The 21940-nt window shown below is 41.9% G+C and overlaps 1 long non-coding RNA gene across 1 annotated transcript in view; it reads right to left on the bottom strand.

Annotated features, from left to right (window-relative positions):
• Window positions 1-232: 232 nt before the first annotated feature.
• The window catches only part of LOC130855181 (uncharacterized), a 77480-nt gene continuing 55772 nt past the window's right edge, over window positions 233-21940 (bottom strand). Inside the window, exon 3 of the long non-coding RNA XR_009054242.1 lies at window positions 233-619. This is a non-coding gene — a long non-coding RNA (uncharacterized LOC130855181). The remainder of the gene's footprint in view (window positions 620-21940) is intronic.

Below are 21940 nucleotides of genomic sequence, written 5' to 3' on the forward strand. Positions count from 1 at the left end.
CGTTGCTGAGTCGTATTCTACTGTATAGATTCACCAAAACCTGCTTATTCTACTCATTGATGGACATTGGGCTGTTTCTAGGTTTTGGCAATTGCAAACAAAGCTGCGATGGTCATTTGTGTGCAAGTCTTTGTGTTACCAAACCTACCCAGTAAAGCCCCAACAAGGGCCCTCCTGCCTGGTGTTGCCGGCACCAACAGAACGAGACGGAGTTCGGTTCAGGAGCAAAGGGAAGCTTTATTCTTCGATTAGAGAATGGAGAGGTGTGAGCTCAGCTCTGCAGCACTGGCTCTCGGCAAGAGGCCCACAGGCCCCGGGGCGTGGTTGCTTTATGGGGATCTCGTGGAGGGGGTCTCGTGGAGGGGTTGGGGGGCAGAGTTCTCACTGGGCAGGCGCGGCTGTGCTGCTCCTGGCATTCACCCGGATCAGTGCCGGGTGCAGCCTCTTTGCACACGGCCCGCCGCTGCCGCCGCCGCCATCTTGGATTTAGGTGTCAGGCTCAGCGCGTCTGTACACGGCCCGGAGCTGAGGTGTGGGACGCAGCTGTTTCGCAACAGGAACCCTGGACTGAAGTGCCGGTGCAAGGCCTCTGCTTGCGGCACCCCATGAGCAAGAGGAACTAGACAAAGCACAGAGGAAAAGAGAAAAGGTTAGACTTTATTTTATTACCCAGACTCTGTTTTTATTTCTTGTGAATTGTTAATGGGCTTTGCCAGTGACAAATTCCTCCTCTGTTTCGTTTTTGAGGGATGCTGGTCCATCTTCTTCTTTTGTTTTAAATAAACTTATTTACTCATTGACTGTGTTGGGTCTTCCTTGCTGCACGCAGGCTTTCTCTAGTTGCAGTGAGGGGGGGGCTGCTCTTCATTGTGGTGTGTGGGCTCCTTACTGCAGTGGCTTCTCTTGTTGTGGAGCTCGGGCTCTAGGCGTGTGGGCTTCAGTAGTTGTGGCGCACGGGCTCTAGAGCACAGGCTCAGTAGTTGTGGCACACGGGCTTAGTTGCTCCGTGGCATGTGGGATCTTCCTGGAACAGGGATCAAACCTGTGTCCCCTGCATTGGCAGGCAGATTCTTAACCACTGCACCACCTAGGAAGTCCCAGGTTCATCTTCTATAACCCTTTTTATTACTGGAGTCGGGGGGGTTACTGTGTATCCTTCCAGCCATTTTCCTCCCTCATAAAAGTACTCCTGTCCCTGAACCATTCCTCCTTATTAGGGTTTGGGAAGGTTCACTTCCTAAGTCAGCAGGACTGGTATAGATATTGTTGCTTTCTTTTTTTAAGGTTTGAGTGGCGCATGGGCTCGGTAGTTGTGGCCCCTGGGGCATGTGGAATCTTAGTTCCCCGACCAGGGATCGAACCCGCGTCCCCTGCATTGGAAGGCGAATTTTTAACCACTGCACCACCAAGGGACGTCCATATGTATTGTTTCTATGCAATCACATTCCAAGGACCCTATCTCTGTAGGTACTAAAGTGGCAGGATCTAGTGTGTGACAGGTTGTTATGGTAACCGCTGGGTTGTCTAACAGCTCTATGAATGCCCTTCTTGGCCCTTCCCTGTTACCCCCATAATTTTACAACTCTTTTTAAAAATAATTTTATTACATTTTGTTAATTTTGAGGGAAAATAACAGTTGGCCTAGAATTCTACATCCAGATGAACTGTTTTTTTTCAAAGTATAGTTGATTTACAATGTTTCAGATGCACTGAAAAGTTATTCAGTTATACATATGTATAAATATTAATTTTCAGATTCTTTTCCATTATAGGTTATTACAGGATATTGAATATAGTTCCCTGTGCTGTACAGTAGCTCCTTGTTCTGTGTAGGTTTTATATATAGTAGTACCTGCTAACCCCAAATTCCTAACTTATCCTTCTCCCTTCCCCTTCTGTAGTGAGTCAGTGAATTTGTTTTCTGTCAGTGAGTCTATTTCTGTTTCCTAATTAAGTTCATTTGTTTCACTTTTTAAGATCCCAAAGATAAGTGATATCATATGATGTTTGTCTATCTCTGACTTATTTCACTTAGAAGTTTACAACCCTTGCCATCCAGTTTGCCTGATCTGGTGTTCAGAACCAAGTAAGTGGTACTGGTATCAACTAAGAATTTGATGGACTTTCCCCTTATGTCCAGTATCAGCCAGGGCTCCTCAGGGGCCAATTGGAGCACCAGCTGAGGAGCCCCCGGCCTCATCATCCTTCATCTGTTTGGACCATCTGTCTTCAAGGGTAGTGGCCAGGATCTGCCATTTCTGTCTCCCTTTGGGAGTGGCAAGGGCATTCTCCTTCCAGTGTCTCTCTTGTTTACACATGGCACGTGGGCACTGGTTGGGTTCTAGTTTCCTTGTCTTGTTATCCCTCGGTGGGGACTTGGGGTCACTCAGTGGAGTCTCTGGGCAGTGAGTCCAGACTCCCATGGGACCAGCTGACACTGAAGGGCAACAGCCAGGAGGTGGGGTTCCTGCCACACCTTTCTATCGTTTGACTTTTCCTCCCCTGTATCTTGCTTATTAAACACGTGGTAGTCAACCTCAACCAGGCAAGAGGTAGGCGTATCTGGCTCTATTTCCAGTTTGCACAATGTCAGGGGCATTTTGGGAAATGAAACACGACCTCAGGATTGCATTTCCTTCCAATGACTCAGGGTCAATGGTAGTATAGTTTCGAAGGCATTCCCTGAGGCGCTCTAGGAATGCCGAAGGGTTTTCTGTTGGCTCTTGATTGATTTCCTTTATCTTATTCTAATTGACAGGTGTCTTTCCTGATGCTTGGATTCCCTTCGGGATCATATTTTTATAACTGGCCACCCTCCGCCTTCTACCCCTTTATCCATTGTCTTGGTGGTCCCAGTTGGGTTTGTTATGTGAGACCACTTGATTCCCTGGTCTGAAAATAACGTGACCTACATTGTTTCCATTCTCTTTGTCTGCTTCCTCTCAGGCTTTTTAAAAGATCATGGCCTTTTCTTCCCCCATTAGGAGTATATTGAGGAGGCTCTAGCCCATATGGGTCATGGGTGTAAAAGATTCCACTAATCAGATTTAGGAAACCCTCTGGATCTTCCCTCAACCCCTTACTATGACTTTTTTCCAACTACCAGTGGGGCTCTTGGAGTGATTTTTTGGCAGGCAAATGCCACAAGATTTGACCCAAATAAGATTTCCCGTTTGGGAAGTTTGGAACCAGCACCAAATTGTTAATGGATTCATCAAGAGACTCAAATAGGAGTGAGCTCTGATTGGGGGGTTCCTCTTGAATTTCAGCCCATTTTTAAAGACAGGACTGTCTCTGGGCCAGAGCAGTTTAGCTGAGATGAGAGTCTTCTCTTTCCTTCTTTCAGCTGGAAAGAAGGGGTTTTCATACTTCCTGCCAGGTGAGAGCTAAAAGCATGAGGGAGGACTTCCCTGGTGGCTCACTGGTTAAGAATCCACCTGCCAATACAGGGGATAAAGGTTCGAGACCTGGTCCGGGAAGATCCCACATGCCGCAGAGCAGCTAAGCCCACGCACAACAACTAAGCCTGTGCTCTAGAGCCCGTGCTTCACAACAAGAGAAGCCACCGCAATGAGAAGCCCATGCACCACAATGAAGAGTAGCCCTCACTCACCACAACTAGAGAAAGTCCGCGCACAGCAACAAAGACCCAAAGCAGCCAATAAACAAATAAATTTTAAAAAAATAGAAAATAAAAATATTTTTTTTAAAAAGCATGAGGGATCCCCCAGGGTACTCACCAGATCACTGGGGTTGCTACCGGGAGGAGTGCCCCTGGAACCTCAGTAATAAAGAATTACCCAAAGTTTGCCTCACAAGCGGAGGGGGGAAGGAGCTTGGAAGATGCGAAGGAAAAGAGGTCAGGGGAGAGGTCAGATGGTGGGCGTTTCCTCTTCTTGCCAGCAGCTCACAGGGTTCCTGGCAATGGGGCTTCTGGTCTTGTGAGCAGCTCACGAGGCTCCCCAGCCCACCTCATAGAAATCATCGCTGCCCAAAAATGGGCTCATAACTACCTTAGAACCCTTTCATACTCAGGCGTCCCTGGTGCCTTTTCCTGAGCTCAGATCCTACGTCCTCATTCCGTTTGTCAGGCGGTCTTTATTACCTGGGCCTTTTCCCCATCCTGCCTCTTGGCTCAAGGGGCAGGCCACTTTCCTTTACCAAACTGGGATGGTGGAGAATGCTACTGTTCACCCCTGGAGATTGGCAAGGAGGGTAAGAAGCCCTGGTGCAGCTCGTACAGGGGTCAAGAGACCAGCACTACTGGCGAGGCAGTGAGCAGGACTGCTGTGGCTCCCTCGCGTCTGGTAACGTGGGAAGGCCAGCCAGAGGCAGCAGGCAGACACCCATGAGTTTCAGTCTCCAATCCCCGATGCTGCCACAGTATGATTCCCTCAAGGGGGCTCAGTCCAGGTGACTCTGGGGGCTATACTGTGTGCTTACCACACCTGGGTATTGGGTTGCTGGGCAGAGTTGCTCTGAATTTGGCCAAAGGCTGCCACTGTTCTTCCCCATCAGCGTGAACTCAAAGATTAGAGTCAGTCATCCTCATGCAAACCTCCCAAAACCTCTACCATCCTCCCACTAGAGCCGGGGTGAGCCTGGAACCTGGTGGATAGGTACAGCTGAAAAGGCCACAGTCCATCCTTCGTGGTTGCCAAAATTTGTTACTGACTCTTTTGAGTTGGGCCCCAACAAGGGTCCTCCTGCCTGGTGTACCTCACGCCAATAGAATGAGACTGAGTTTGGTTCACAAGCAAAGGAAAGCTTTATTCTTTGATCAAAGAATAGAGAGGTGTGAGCTCAAGCTCTAAAGTACATGCTCTCTCTGAAAGGCTCTTGGCTGGGATGCTTTATAGGGTTCTCATCTGTGGAGGGAGGGGTGGAGTGCTTGCAAGCTGGTGCAGTTCTGTGGCTCCCGGCATTTCAGACTGAAGTGCCAGGTGCAGCCTGTCTGCACACAGTCTGCAGTCACTGTCTTGAATTGAGGTGTTGTGTGCAGCACTTCTGCACACAGCCTGTCAAGTTGGGGTGCTGGGAGCAGCAGTTCTCTGCTGGGAACTCTAATCTGGTGTGTTAGGTGCAAGGCCACTACACACGGCCCCCTAAAAGCACGTGAAACCAGACTAAGCACAAAAGAAGAGGTTAGAGTCCATCTTATTTTTTCCCCAGGGACCCTAGTGGGCTTTGCCAGTAACAAATACATGTTTTTATTTCTCTCAAGTGAATACTTAGCAGTGCAACAGTTGACTCATATGACAGATGTGTGTTTAACTTCATAAGAAATTGCCCAACTGCCAAACTGTTTTCCAACATGATCACACCATTTACATACCTCTCAGCAGTCTGTGAGAGAGTTCCACTTGTTCCTACATCCTTGCCAACACTGTATGGTCAATCTTTTAAATTTGAGGGAAATTCACTGGCAGTCTAGTAGTTAGGACTCCGAGCTGCCACTGCAGGGGGCCAGGGTTAGATCCTAGTGGGGAACTAAGATCCCACAAGCCTCATGGTGCAGCCAAAAAAAAAGAAAAAAGATTTTTTTTAAAAATAGTAATTATTGGGAATTCCCTGGCAGTCCAATGGTTAAGATTGCTCACCTCCACTGCAGGGGGCACAGGTTCACTCCTGGTTAGGGAACTAAGATCCTGCAAGCCTCAAGGCATTGCCAATACGTAAATAAAAAAATAAATTTTAGCCAATTGAAGGTGCATAGTGATAACCTGTTACTTTTGCTCTACCTCCTGATACCCTATAACATCACTGTTTTCCTAATTTTTTCTAAACATTATTCATCATTCAAGGCCAAGCACAATATAGTATGTCCTTCAATGAAATATTAAGCAATCGTAAATGAGTCCTCTATTTATGCTGATATGGAACAATCTCCAAGACATATTATGTGAAAATAGTAATGTCTAACATATTACAGCACTTTCTACATGCTAGACACTGTTCTGAGCAGTTAATATACCTTAGCTCATTTAGCCCTTAACAACCTTAAGAAGTAGAGACTCATACTTTCCTCCATTGTAGAGATCAGGGAACAGTCTCAGTGACTTTTGCTCCAAGTCACACTGGTAAAAAATGACAGAGCCAAGGTTGGAACACAGGTCTAGAATCTCAGGTTTTTTTTCTCCCTCCAGTTTTATTAAGATGCAACTGGCGTACAGCACTGCGTAAGTTTAAGGAGCACTGCATAAGTTTAAGGTGCACAGCATAATCATGTGACTTATGAACATCCTAAAATGATCACTGCAATATATTCAGTGAACACCCATCATCTCATATAGATACAAAAGAAAAGAAAAAGAAAAAAACACTTATTTTTCTTTGTAATGAGAACTCTTAGGATTTACTCTCTTAACTTTCATATATAACATACAGCAGTAGTAATTAATCATGTTGTATACTATATCCCTAGGACTTATTTATCTTATAACTGGAATTTTATACCTTTTGACGACCTTCCTCCAATTCCTCCTACCCCCACCTCCTGCCTCTGGCAACCACAAATCTATCTCTTTTTCTATGACTTTGTTTGTTTCTTGAAGAATAATTGATATATGACACTATTTCCTGCTGCACAACATAGTGATTCATTATTTCTGTACATTACAAAATGATCACCACGATAAGTCTAGTTACTATCTGTCACCATACGAAGATATTACATGATTATTGACTAAATTCCCGTGCTGTATATTTCATCCCCGTGACTCATTTATTTTGTAACTGGAAGTTTGGACCTCTTAATCTCTCTCATCTACTGGTCTCAGCTCCCCCATCCAGAGTCTCAGCTTTTAATAGCTTGCTATACCATACTACCTCTGTGTTTCAAGGCACAGAGTAGCTACAATTTGTAACTCTAAAGGGAGAGAAAATATCTACTCACATTTATTTATATATGCATAAAATATCTCTGAAAAAATATACAAAAAGGCAGTAACATTGATTGCCTTTGAGGAGGAAACTTGGAGTTGAAGGATAGGGGAGAGAGGAAGATCTTTGGAACTTTGAATTTGGAACTTTGAAAGTTTTTACTCAAAATATAAAATAAAATTTAAGTAATTAAAAAAAAAACCCCACAAGTCCAACTTTTTTCCAAAGTGTCTCCCAGATACTCCATTCCAAATCCATGTTGTATAACAACTGACATTTGGTTGTTGCCTCATATTTCATGTAACTCATCTTTCTCTACCAGATTATAAACACTTTGAATGAAATACCGCCTTCATACTTGTAAGTCTTGGAGTTCCCTGCAGTACTCAGCACAGTACTGGGCATTAGCAAATGCTTAATAAAAATTGTTTATTAACTGGTAAGCCCGTTCCCAAGAAACTGAAATCCTCCCATGAATCCAACTTTATGTAGCAAGTTGTCTTTTGTGATGAAAACACGTGGCACTGGGTCAGCCAAGGAGAAGGTTGGGCACATGCCGATCAGCAAAAAGAGAAGCACCAAAAAAACCTCTTTTTAAAAAATGTTAATATTTTTTAAGATATTTTATTTATTTATTTATTTATTTAGCTGCATCACGTCTTCATTGCAGCACTGGGGATCTTCACTGTGGCATGCTGGATCTTTCGTTGCAGTACATGGGCTTAGTTGCCCCACAGCATGTAGGATCTTAGTTCCCTGACCAGGGATCAAACCCACATCCCCTGCACTGGAAGGCAGATTCTTAACCACCGGACCATTAGGGAAGTCCCTTGATATTTTATACTTGAAAAAAGAATTGAAGTGGTCATCACGGAAAATATAAATGCTTTGCTGGATACCCTACAAATATTTTATAGTTTGGAATTGTTTTTACTTATATACATAATAGAACACAGTTGTCTTTTCAGTGCCCACCTGCCCACCAGAGGCCTCTAAGCACTTAATCCAGTTGGGAAATTGCACGGAATAGGAGATTTTTCCATGATGCTGTAGTCTACTTGGCTCCTTTTTGGATAAATTGGTGATGCTGAGCATTTGCAGAAAAATCATTTAGAATCCCACGGTATTTTATAAATGAAGCAGTAAGGGTGGTGGGTTACTATCACATAATTGAAGAGCTAGCCAGCCCTCCTGAAGGTGAAGGTGACTGTGACAAAATAAAAAGCTCAGGCCTTTTGTTTCCGATTTTGAGAACTGAACTTTTGGGATAAATCTCTAGTACAGATGCTAAAACTGGTCAATTTTTGTTTTTCAGTAAGAGTGGTTGGCATTACAAAAACAGGGCTTAAGTGTTTGTATAGAAAAGATTCGGTAGGTGAAAAAATTTCCTATCATTTGAAGAGACTGTCACACAAAATTTGCAAAGTATCTCTGCCTGGGTCCCTCCAATCAGTAGGAAAACCAACTGATTCACACAAAATGTTAGCAACACGATATTCTGCTTCTTAGGATATTTGCATTCTTTCAGGGTTGGCAACCCTTAACTCATAGCAATGAGTAACTTAAGAGCAAAATCTCAGGTGATGAACCATTCAGAAGTTTCTGCTTCTACTTAAAGATGATCTTACTCTTTAAGGTCCTTTCAGCTCTTAATTTTCTTTGCCACAATTGCAAATTATGAGTAAAATTCCATGTTTAAATTTAGAAACTGTCAGAGGAGAAATTTTTATTTTATCCAAATTTGTTTTTGCTTTCAAACTTTTACAAAAGAGAGGCAGGGAATGTGGCCACCATTTCAAAAGCCAGATGCTGTTCAGACTTTTTGTTGTTGTTGTTTTGGAGATAAAAGATTGTTTTTGGGAATATCAGAGTTGATTTTATGTTCCAACACACTAAAGAGATAACAACAGGTTCCTTGCATAAACCACCAGCCTTTCTTACTAATTATTATCTCCAAAACCAGCCTTACTTACCAATGTTTCATAATTTCTAAACATGTTTCAGAGATATTGACAAGCACGAAGATTTGCAATTTAGATGAGTATCAAAACAATTTGGCAGTAAGAGAGTCCTCATAAACTGAATGTCATAAAAGCACAACTGAGGAAATGTGCTACTTGTGGTGAAGCAAAATCTTTACTTGAGTCTTTGAGAGTTTGTCTCAACCAGATTACTTAAACAAGTCCTCCCTTTAGCAGCCTGAGTCACAAATATTTCTTTATCCTTTGGCTTTGTTTATCAGCATAAGAAGGCAATGAAAAAGTACTTTTCAGTAATTTGCTTTATCAATTCTTTTTAATCAGAGCTGATTCCCTTCTTAAAGAAGTCACACTTTCTAACTTCAAATTTTTCCTTCTCGGAGAAATGGATATGATTCTGTTTCCACATCTGTGAAGCCAGGCTGTGTGTCTCCTCTTCTGAACATTTACCCAGCTCAGGCCTGCTCACCAGATTGTTGGACATTGAAAGAGCCTGGTGGGGTGCCAGGACACTTTAGGAATCTCAGCTGTGCTCAAGCCCAAATTTTTGGCAGGAAACTGGGCTGAGCTTTCCAGGCTCCAGTATTGGAGGCCAGCAGCCTGGTCTCTTTTATGATGCCTGGCTTTCACCAGGCAAAGGTGGAGCTTTCTGCCATTGCCAAGATTCTTCCCCACCCAGCTCTGTTGTGTTGGCTAAGAGAGCTATATCCAGTGACCTCCTAGGTGGCCATCATTTTTAAAACATTATTTATTTCAACTTTATCCATTAAAAATTTTTCTTTGGGGTGTTTTTTATGTACATAATATGTTAAATAATAGTACATGTGTACAATTTATAAATAAACATATAGTGGTGATTCACACTTGAAAATATTTTCTAATGGGAGTTCACAATAAAAAAGTCTGGACACCACTGCTCTATGAGTGAAAGTTCTGGAGAAGGTCTCCATACCCTTTTTCCCAAAAGCAGTTAAAAATCTATGTGCAAGACCCAAACACTAAGTTGAAACAGCACCAAGTGGCCAAAGATGGGACAATTTGAGCATTAATGGAAACAATGGATTAAAACATTAAATAAATTAAAAAGTCATGAGTTCATGATGATACTTTTTAAATAATCTCATTGGTTACCTTTGGAGGATGTTAAGCTTGAACCTGCCTTTCCTGTGTGAGCTGTACCCTCATACTCAGGGAGTAGTAGACTTAAAATATCATCATTTGGCAAATCTCAAATGAAATAAGATCTAGGCTGTGACTATCGATAGCTACTCACACCACAAGAAGACAGAGAACTGAACATGATGTGCCTCCTGATGGGAGAGCCAACATCTTTGGCATCCAAAGATCCAACCATCTTTGACAAAATATCCAACCTGAATCAGCTCAAGCATCTAAATCTTATAACGAGGTTTTAGGAAATACAGAGGTCTGTGGAGCACATTAACACTGCAGGAATGCAATAAGCAAAACCAGACTATGGGAGACTTGACAGGAAAGATAACCTGTTTTCTTAAACAAATATATTTTGAAGGAAAAAGAAGGGGGAGGAGAATCTACAGCTTAAAAGAAACTCAAGGCACATGAACCAAATGCAACAAGAGGACATTTTTTGAATTCTCATTCAAATGAACCAACTTTTCAAAAAGTGATGAGACAATCAGGGAAACTTGAACTCCGACTGGACGATAGATGCCACTTAGAACTGTTAGTGTTTTAGGTGTGGTAATAGAGTCATTGTAATTTTTGGAAGGTCTTTATCTTTTAGAGAAATATTTGTGGATGGAGTGATATCATAGCTGGCATTTGCTTCAGTATAACCCAGTGTGGGGAAGGAGAAGTGGATGGCGTCTCTGAAACAGGATTAAGCACGAGTTTGTAATTGTGGCAGCGACATAACTGGTATACTCAGGATCATCCTTCTAATCTGTCTCCTTTAGTGTATGTTTGACATTATCCACAATAAAAATATTTTTTTAGGGCTTATGTCCAACCACCTCTGTATTCTAAACCGTATACCAGAGAAAATGTTCCTCAGAAACAAGAATTTCAGAGGCTCTAGTGGAATTCAACAAAATTATATGACATGGACCAGTCTCACCTCTAAGGAAAAGCCAAGGAAAAGATGCACTGATTATCATGATTGTTGTTCCATGCAGGATTTCCACTCTAGAAAGGGAAATCCTGTAGCACTTAGTGCTCTCAGTTACATATTCCATACAGCAACCATAAAGTGTTGTTGAAATCCTGTAGCACTTAGTGCTCTCAGTTACATATTCCATACAGCAACCATAAAGTGTTGTTGAAACAAATGAAACCTTGATGTTGGTTTAGATGTGCTGAGTCAGTGCTCCTCTCCATCCCCACCTGACTTCTGGGGGACTGGCTAGGGCAGCAATGCTGGAGTCAGGCTTCAATGGGTCCATTCATCAGAATTTTTTTTTAATAAATTTATTTATTTATTTATTTAATTGGCTGTGTTGGGTGTTCGTTGCTGCACACAGGCTTTCTCTAGTTGCAGTGAGCGGGGGCTACTCTTCATTGCGGTGCGCAGGCTCCTCATTGTGGTGGCCTCTCTTGTTGCAGAGCACGGACTCTAGGCCTGTGGGCTTCAGTAGTTGTGGCACAAGGGCTCAATAGTTGTGGCTCATGGGCTCTAGAGTGCAGGCTCAATAGTTGTGGCACACAGGCTTAGTTGCTCCGCAGCATGTGGTATCTTCCTGGGGCAGGGATCGAACCTGTGTCCCCTGCATTGGCAGGCGGATTCTTAACCACTGCGCCACCTAGGAAGTCCATCAGAATATTTTAGAAAGGAGAAAACTGAGTGTTTAACCCAATTTCATTTGTCATGTTTTTAAAATCTTAATGGTTACTGGGCATAGAGTAGTGCCTATAAGTGTTCATTGAATGAATATTTGTGCATATAGTGTTTTATAGGATTTACACTTGTACTCCAGGGGAGAGGACATTCTAGTCATTCACCAGAACACAGCCTGGAGAGAGAACACAATTTAAGGGGCATAAGTTCACTGCAATAGTGAGAACTGCTGTCCCTTTTATTCCTTCATATTGATGTTCCAATACCTGGTGCTCTGAGGGCTTAACTGGATGTATTAGTTTCCTACAGCTGCCATAACAAAGTTTCACAAACTGGATGGCTTAAACAACAGAAATGTATTGTCTCACAGTTCTGGAGGCTAAAAGTCCGAGATTAAGGTGTGGGCAGGCTTGATTCCTTCTGAGGGCTGTGAGGGAGAATTGGTTCCATATCTCTCCCCTAGCTTGTGGTGGTGTGCTGGCAATCTTTACTGTATCTTGGCTGGTAGGAGCATCACTCTGATTTCTGCCTTCATGTTCATATGCTGTTCTCCCTGTCTGTATGTCAGTGTCCCCAATTCCCTTTTTATAAGGACACCAGTCATTGGATTAGGGCCTGTCCTAATGACCTCCTTTTAACTTGATTACTAGGCCCTATATCTAGTAAGGTCACATTCCTAAGTGCTGGGGGTTAAGACTTCAACATATACAATTCAACCCATAACATATACAGTTCAACCCATGACCCTTATTTTCCCAGACTCCCTATCCTTGGGGATGATTGCACTACCTTGGACTCTGAGTTTTCCAAGCAAACAGTGCTCTCCAAGGCCCCAAGCTCTCCTCCTTTTCCTATTGGCTACAAGGCAGCCTTCCTGGTCTTGCTCCTGAAGCTTTCTCAACACATGAAGCTGCAGTTCATGTTGCCTGTTCTGGCTCTTGGTGGCCTAGGTTTGTGGCTACTACTTCCCTTTCACTGGAAAATGATTCTCAGCTCTCTCCTTTCACTGCAATAATACTTAAAGCTATAGAAGAGTTTCTCCCCTGCCAGCAAACACAGTTTTTTTGGCCTAACTTCCAGTGGCCTGGCCTTGTACTGGCTATTACATTCTTTGAGCCCCCCTTTAAAAGTAGCCTGCTCCATTACATAGGTAGCTGTTGTTTCAACAGTCACCTTTATCACTGGCTCCACTCATATATCTGTAAATGTCATCAGGCAGTGCCCCTTGAATGCCCCACTAGCACCCCCAAATCAGATTCAGATTAAATTTATGTTTTATTTTTTTTAATTGTATTGAAGTATGATTTTCAATGTCTTAATTTCCACTGTACAGCAAAGTGATTCAGTTATACATATTATGATATTTTCATAGTCTTTTCCATCATGGTTTATCACAAGATATTGAATATAGTTTCCTGCGCTATACATTAGGACCTTGTTGTTTATTAAACTGACTTTAACCACCAAGTATTTGCTAGGCACTTTCTAGACAAGCTTATCTCTGTCATCTAACTGCAAAATAAAAAATACCTTAACTTAAAAAAAAAAAAAAGTAGCCTGCTCCTTTGAGGGACTTGGGATATATCTCCCACATCTAGAAAAATGTGGGCAAGTAATAGAGCACGTCTCCTCTGTTGCCCTTGAACTGTTCTCCAGGGATCAATTTTCCTTCCTTCATTCAAGACATAATACGTTCTCTGCTTTTCAGGGTATCCCAGTCCCCCTAAATCAAAGGCAGCCTTCATCACATCTTTAAGATTCATATTGTTGCTCTAGGAGTTTGTAACTTCCCAAAAGTCACTACCCCACTTTCCAAGACCCCGAGAGGTCTCATGCAAATGGTAGTCCTAGTAACCTGCCAGGATACTCAAGATTTCCCATGGCCAGTGTGCAAACCAGGTGTCCATCCAGGTCTCAACATATGAGAAACATCTCCATATAACCATCATTCCTGCTGCTTGGAATCTGTGCCCAGAGCAAGCAAAGGAAAACCTTACCCTTTCAGATATGTAGAGTTCCAGCCAGGTTGGCTGCATTCTTAATCACAGTGCTTCCAAAACTAGAGCTAGAAAAATAACAACTATGGACTCATGTTCCCTTAGCCAAAGACTGCCAAGCATCTTTAGAACAGAATTTCAAGAAACTTAGGCTCACATTGTGTATTCAAAGAGTGGACCATTACACTCCAGGTCATCACACAATAGTAGAAATCACATGCTGAGACCTCAATTGCAAGAAAAAATAAGTAACCTGGGGAGACAGGACCAGGAGCTGGAGAACCAAGAAAAGGCCCACACAGTGGTTAAGAATCCGCCTGCCAATGCAAGGGACGTGGGTTTGATCCCTGGTCCGGAAAGATCCCACATGACACAGGGCAACCAGGCCTGTGCGCCATAACTACTGAGGCTGCTCTCTAGAGCCTGCGAGCCACAACTACTTAGCACGCGTGCCACAACTATTGAAGCCCGTACACCTAGAGCCCATTCTCTGCAACAAGAGAAGCCACTGCAATGGGAAGCCTGCACACCACAAGAAGAGTAACCCCTGCTCTCTGCAACTAGAGAAAGCCTGCCCGCAGTGATGAAGACCCAACGTAGCCAATAAATAAATAAATTAATTAAATTAAATTAAAGAAAGAAAGAAAAGGCCCAGATATTCCAATGGCTCAGACCTGGGGGTGGAGATAGGGAGTAGAAGGCGGGAGTTCTGCTGCAATCTACTCAACTCCCACCTAAGGCTGTGTGTGAAGGTGAGAAGCTTGTGAAACCAGACAGATTTGGGTTCAAATCCCAGTTCTGTCTCTAACTAGCAATGGGAGCCTAACTATATCTTTGCCTGAGCATCCTCATCTGTAAAATGAAAGTCGTAATAGTACTCACAAGTCTATTGCAATGAGTATGAGATAATACGTAAGAAGTACAAGGCATAGGGCTTAATACAGAGTACGCGCTCAATAAATGTTAGCAGTCATCATTGTTGTATTCAGTCCAAAGTACCCTTGTGTCCTAAGGCCCTGTTCTGCGGAAGGAACAATGATAACTCTTTCGGCCCTAGCTTCCTGCATCTATGAACAAAGAATATCCTCTCTCTAAACTCACATTGGCACCTTGAGGTCAGCATTATCCTATGAAAAACACGCTGGCGTGTTTCTCCCAAAGGCTAGGGCGGAACTGCCTAATTTCCTTGGCATTTTGTAAGACGGAGGTGCTTTCTCCAGTGTTACATTTCATAGCCACCCTCTCTTCACACCTCCCACAGTTGGATGGAATACGGCTAGCTCCTCCGTCTCGCCGAATAAAACAAAATGTCCACAAAATTGGAATTGTGTCCCAAAATGCGTGGCTGGAAAGCCTTGAATCCAAAGGAGATTTCCCTAATTGAGAACAGGGACACAAGCAGCCTTTCCCTCATTAGTGACAGGGTGAAACTCTAGCTGCAGATGTCCAGGTAAAAAGGCTGTTGCCATGGTTTCTGAGGCAGGAGTAGAGAAGAAATACCATTTTGCGCTAATAGATGGAAAAGATAATATCTCATTCTTGCTTCTCACCGTGTGTCTTTAGAAGGGCAACAGCCATTGAATAGAAAGTAGGAAAAACTGGTAAGAAAAACTGACGCGTTAACCCTGGGGACAAAGAGGCAAAATTACTGCTTTTTCTAGTATATATGTCATCCCAGGAAAATCACTCGTCGTGCCAGCAGTTGTTTGTGTTTGCAATTGACTTCTCCTCTTCTTGACTGACTGGTTTTGGCTCTCTGGCTGGTCCCTGATTGCCCCAGAGCTTCCTCTGGGCCCTCCCTATGTGGGTGAACTGGAGGAAATCCACACAGAGACCAGCTGCAACTTGTTTTCCCTCTGAAGCATATTTCTCCTTCCAGTTGAGAGAACCTGGGTTTATGACCCCAGGGTATGTCGTGAAGCGCTTTCCTTTGGTCAGGGTTTGTCCCTGTTATGTCAAGGGTGATTTTGTTTCGTTAAAAATTGGGTACATTTGATTGTTCATTTTTTGGTGAATCTCTGCTGCATTTTTGACTAGAGACCTGAGACAGGGACACTGCAAAGAAATGAAAACAGAACAGCACTTGTGCAAAATGGTGACTGATGTGTTTAAGTGTTTGTGTGTATTGGTGGTGGGGACGGGGGTGGGGTGGTGCCTGGGGAAGTTGCAGTGGTGTGTGTCTGCTGAATAATAAGGGCCACGCTATTTTTCCCTCAACACTTCCTAGACACGTTTTCAAGCATTTCGTCTCTAATCATTTTCCAAACCTACTCCAAACTGCAAGGTATTTAGAACCTTCCTTTAGGTGGTGAATTTTAAAACCTCCCTTCTGTTGTAGGAAACATGGCTCTGAACAAGGAGGCAAGGAGAGGAGGCACTAAAATTTAGCTTGATCCCCTGGGGTCTGAGCTCCAGGTCTTAGGACTACACCCAACACCCAAGACATTATTTCCTTTAGTCATTTTTATCCTTCCAGGATACTGTCCTTATGCCTGTCTTTAAAATTACATTGCAGGTGACACATCAGGCAAACTCTCGCTTTATTTGCCAACATTTCAATTGTGCTTTACAGTCACCATGATATCGGCATCCGTTTCATCATGCATGTTGCTACCTGGTTTCAGTGTGCCTAATGCTCTCAGATTCAAGAGAACACAGACGCTGTCCCAGGGATGCAAATGCTCTCAAGGAGGGCAGGAGGGCAAGCAAAACCCCACAGCAATGAAACAAGGGTTGTAGCAGAGATTAGAAAACACTTGGAGTGATCTCAGGTCAGCGTGGTCTCACCCTCATCAGACCTGAAGCCCCCTTCTCGTAACAGACATTTTGGAACACCCCTTAATATCCTAAAGTGGAATTCCTAGATTATATAATCTGCTTACACACTTCCAGAAAACCAATGTAATGTCCTAACTGTAATATGAAGGAGAAAAGCAAGGAAAATAACCTAAAAAAAGTCATATACATTGTAATATGCAAATACTCCAGCACAACTACACTATAAGATATATGAAAAGTCAGCTGCTTATACCCACTTATACTGAAAATGTTTTAATTTTTATGTGTGCTTATATAACTTTATTTAATACTTTATTATATCAACATAAATTATATCTAATATTATATGTTGTTATTTATAGTCAATGTAACATTTTTGAATTTTTAAAGTACTTGACTTTTTGAAATCAGGACTAAATTCGTATATTGTACGCAGTAGCATGTTGTAAGATTTTGGATAGAGAGATATAGACATATAATGACTGAGAGTGCAGAATGATATGATGTGTTGATTTGGTGACTCAAATAGCATAAAGGGCATTGCTGTTTATGATGTGAGCATTTTTGAAATGATGAACAACTCAAAAAAATTTGTAGTGGAAAAAAACAAGTTTTCCTCAACTTACATCCTAGTTGAACACGTGGAAAATTCAGTATATGCCAAAAACCACATAAGAGAAAGCTTTTCACATAAAGTGAAGTTCAGTTCTAAGTTCCACTAATTGTAATGCATCTTCATGAATTCCCAGTGAAACGCTTTAAAATTGTGTATGAAACAGTGTAATTCTTTGTTGAGCATGACTGTCCACACATTGCAGAATGTCGCCTGTCCCTGGAACCACCCAGAAATCCCATAGCATTGTCTAAACAACCTAACAGCCCCAAACCCTCCACTGGGTTCCACAAAACCGATGATAAGGCACTGTTGTCCCCATTGAGACTCCCTGGTCTGAGATCCCAGCTAGCTCTGAAATGTGGGGGTTCTATGTATGTACTTTACCCCCAAACTTAATCTAATTATTTATTGTTAATTCCTAGTATGTGCCTTATCAATGAGGTAGACAAAGATAAATTTGTTCCTTTAAAAAGACTTTTACAAAGTTATCCCTAATGCCTGGCATAGCCCCTGACATGTGGTAGATGCTCAATAAATATTTTTGAGTGTATGAATACATATAGAGAGGATACCCAGGAGGTATAAAACATGAGCCTTTTCTTACATTCTAATGAAAGATGTCATACATTTCCAATACATTCCAATTGGGAAATTAAGAACAACATGTGACAACAGTAAAAGATCAATACAAAATAATACCTCATTAAGGGGTGCATCTCATGGTAGAAGCTGTGAGTATAATCAAGTGATAAGAGAAATTACTGAGGTAGCCAGAGGAGGTTTCATAGAGTCAGTGGAATTGGAGCTGGGTCCTGAAGGAGGGGTTGTACTTGTACGAGGAAAGGGGAAGTCTTTCCAGAGAAACTGAGAGGATGCAGGGCCGGGAGTCAAGAATGTGCAAGGGCTATGTGAAGAGCAGGGCCGGGAGGCACCCGGCTCCACTGGAAGTGCAGCGAGGTTCACATGAACGTGGTGTAGGAACATTGTGGTTAGGTGAACAGGGCCCAGATTTAGAAGGAGTTTGAATACCAGTTAGCTGAGATTTACCTGAAAGATTTTAAGGAAAGGCTAAAGTTATACACTATTTTAGAAATTCAAAAAAAAAAAAAAAAAAAAAGAAATTCAAGCAAAATGCTTACATTGTTGGAGGATGGAAGGACAGTTCATGGCTGAGAGCAGAAGTGGTCTACACAATGATGTGCTGGGGCCAGCTTGTACCAATTCACAACAGTGATTAATACATTTTTAAGAATTTTGCAGGTTTGTTGTTAAACATAGCCATTATTAAAAGTCGTTACATACACACACGATTGAATCAATTATATTAAAAATAAAGGTAATACATGCTTAAAACTTATCGCTTGCTAACTATTTTACCACATTTTACTATTTTCTGTGCTTTTGAGGTTATTTGCATCTACTTATCAGAACGGTGGAGGCAATGTGTAAAGCTGCTGTGTGTCCCTGCAGAGGTGGTGGTGGCTTGAAATCAGTGGTGGTGAGAGTATGAACGCCATGGAAATCAGAAAATGCTTTGTATCAGTACTTGATGTGTTGTCTCACTGATTGTAGACTTAATAAAGTGATGGAGAAGATGTTAATAATCCAGACGAAAACTTTAAACGTGTGTCATGTCTCTAAGCTGTTGCTTAGAGGATACCATAAAAAATTGAGGGAGTATTCTTTCAGTATTTATAAATTTTTTTTCAGCTTTACTGAGGTATAAAGTTTCCTCAAAAAAAAAAAAAAGTAAAAATAGAATTACCATATGATCCGGAAATCCCACTTCTGGGTATATACCCAAAAGAATTGAAAGCAAGGTCTTGAGGAGATATTTGCACACCCATTTTCATAGCTGCATTATTCAAAATAGCCAAAAGATAGAAGCAGCCCAAGTATCCCTTGGAGAATGAATGAAGAGACAAAAGATCATATATACATACAATGGAATTCTACTCAGCCTCAGAAAGGAAGGAAATTCTGATACATGCCACAACATGGATGACCCTAGAGGACGTTATGCTAGTGAAATAAGCCAATTGCAAAAGAACAAACACTATATGATTCCACTTATAGAAGGTACCCAGAATAGTCAAAATCATGGAAACAAAAAATGGAGTGGTGATTGCCAGGAGTTGGGGGAAGGGGAAGGAAGAGTTGTTGTTTAATGGGTACAGAGTTTCAGTTTTGCGAGATGGAAAGAATTCTGGAGACTGGTTGCACAACAGTGTGAATAAAGTTGCTACTGAACTGTACACTTAAAGATGGTTAAGGTGGAAGATTTTATGTTATGTGCATTAAACCACAATTCAAAAAATGGTATTTCATGCCATGTGGCACTCATAAAAGTAATTCATTACTTAGGTATAAAATGTTGACGTCTGAGATTGCTTTGAAACAGCATACTGCTCATGCCAGGAGTCAGAGCAGTAAACTGGAGGAGTCGGGAATCTGAGACCACTTCTGGTTTCATCCACCATCCACCATGTGTGAAATACAGTTATTGCACTTTTTTGAGGATTTGATCAAATGCTTTTACTGCCTTCTAAAAAAAACTAGATGTTTTAAGTATGAGCGCGTAATATTTGTAAAACTACAGGGGCTCTTTACCAGAAAGAAGACTTTAAAAAAAAAGTATCATTAGTGTTATTATGCTAATTCTATAAACACTGTTACATTGTTAAAAGGAATCTGTCCATTTAACTGGTCTGTGCTAGATAGCTATTAATGATAGGCCCTTTGTCACAGCAAGTAATATTTAGTTTCCAGAAACCAATCTTTAAAAGCCTGCTTTGTGCAACTGTTGAAGTCTATCATTACAAGGATTTATTTTTGGCACTGGATCCTGGAGCTTTGGCTAATAGCAGTCAACTGAGGTAATTCTAGCTTAATTTTGCAAGTGTTCTAATGGCAGTAAAGATATATTACGTGTGAATCATGGTGACACTCAGCACAAGAGCTCAACATTTTATAGAGCTATAAGAGCACAGTAACTGTAGTTCTCATTTTTCATGGTCATTCTTTTGTTGGAAATACTTTTATTATTTAGAGAAATGTAAATAATTTGGGGGGATCGAATTCCATTACAATTACTATCCACATAGCAACATTATGTTCAGTTCTAGAAATGTTTGTGGTATGGTCAAGTAATCTAGATTCAGATTCCCCGGAGAAGTTTTTATCCTGTGATCTCGATACCAAAGAAAATGTTACCATCAACAAGTGAGTGCAATTGGGTTCTGTTTTGTTCTGTTTTTTAATTTTTTTTTTTTCATTTATTTTTGTCTGCGTTGGGTCTTCGTTGCTGCGCAAGAGCTTTCTCTAGTTGCAGCAAGCGGGGGCTATTCTTCATTGCGATGTGCTGGATTCTCATTGTGGTAGCTTCTCTTGTTGCAGAGCATGGGCTCCAGGCATGCGGGCTTCAGTAGTTGCAGCACATGGGCTTAGTAGTTGCTTCACATGGGCCCTAGACCACATGGGCTTCACTAGTTGTGGCTCAAGGGCTCTAGAGCACAGGCTCAGTAGTTGTGGTAAACGGGCTTAGCTGCTTCACAGCATGTGGGATCTTCCCAGACTAGGGATTGCACCCATGTCCCCTGCCTTGGCAGGCAGATTCTTTTTTTTTTTTTAAGAACTTTTATTAAGATACAGTTAACATACAATAAACTGCATATATTTAGAGTGTACACTTTGGTATCCCAATCTCCCAATTCATTCCCCCCCAACCCTCCCCACTGTCCCCACTTGGTGTCCATATGTTTGTTCTCTATATGTGTGTAGCAGGCAGATTCTTAACCACTGTGCCACCAGGGAAGTCCCAGTGAAATTGTTTTAATGATCTTTTAAAATTAATTTTCCTGTTTGAAGCTGAAACATCATTTCTTTGTTTCCTAGTCTACTTTCTTTCCTATACTGTGTCAACTATTTTTCATGCTTGTTCTTGTGCTATCAGTAGTGAAGAGGGAGAAACAGGGGACTCATGTAGCAAAAGACAAGGGTCTTTTGAAGAAAAAAAAGTCATAGATTATAAGCCAGAAGCAAGAACCATACTTTCAGCATACAATTCTCATGGTGCTTGATATTTTATGGCCATTAAAAATCACTATTTAAGATCAAATGATATTTTTAAAGTACTTTGTGATGCAGGAAATAATTTTTTAGTATTTTTATTTTCAGGGTTCACGGCTTTCTAAGTCTTAGTAAGATTTTATGGAATAAGATAATAAGTAATCTTATTTTTGAATGGGAATGTTAAAGAAAGTGAGACTTTTTTAAACTAGGGAAATTGGGACTTCCCTGGTGGTCCAGTGGTTAAGACTTTGTCTCCCAATGCAGGGGGTGCAGGTTTGATCCCTGGCTGGGAAGCTAAGATTCCACATGCCTGGCAGCCAAAAAACCAAAACATAAAACAGAAGCAATATTGTGACACGTTCAATAAAGACTTTAAAAATTGCTCACATTGGGCTTCCTAGGTGGCGCAGTGGTTAAGAATCTGCCTGCCAATGCAGGGGACATGGGTTCGATCCCTGGTCCAGGAAGATCCCACATGCTGCAGAGCAACTAAGCCTGTGCACCACAACTATTGAGCCTGCACTCTAGAGCCTGTGAGCCACAACTATTGAGCCCATGAGCTGCAACTACTGAAGCCCACATGCCTAGAGCCCGTGTTCCACAATAAGAGAAGCCACTGCAATGAGAAGCCAGTGCACTGCAATGAAGATTAGCCCCTGCTCACTGCAACTAGAGAAAGCCCGCATGCAGCAATGAAGACCCAACAGTCAATAAATAAATAAATTTATTTTAAAAAAAATTGTCCACATCAAAAAAATCTTAAAAAAATAAAAATAAAATAAAATTAGGGAAATTAAGGAAA

This window comes from Hippopotamus amphibius, chromosome 6, assembly GCF_030028045.1.
Source record: "Hippopotamus amphibius kiboko isolate mHipAmp2 chromosome 6, mHipAmp2.hap2, whole genome shotgun sequence".
NCBI classification, from domain to species: domain Eukaryota; kingdom Metazoa; phylum Chordata; class Mammalia; order Artiodactyla; family Hippopotamidae; genus Hippopotamus; species Hippopotamus amphibius.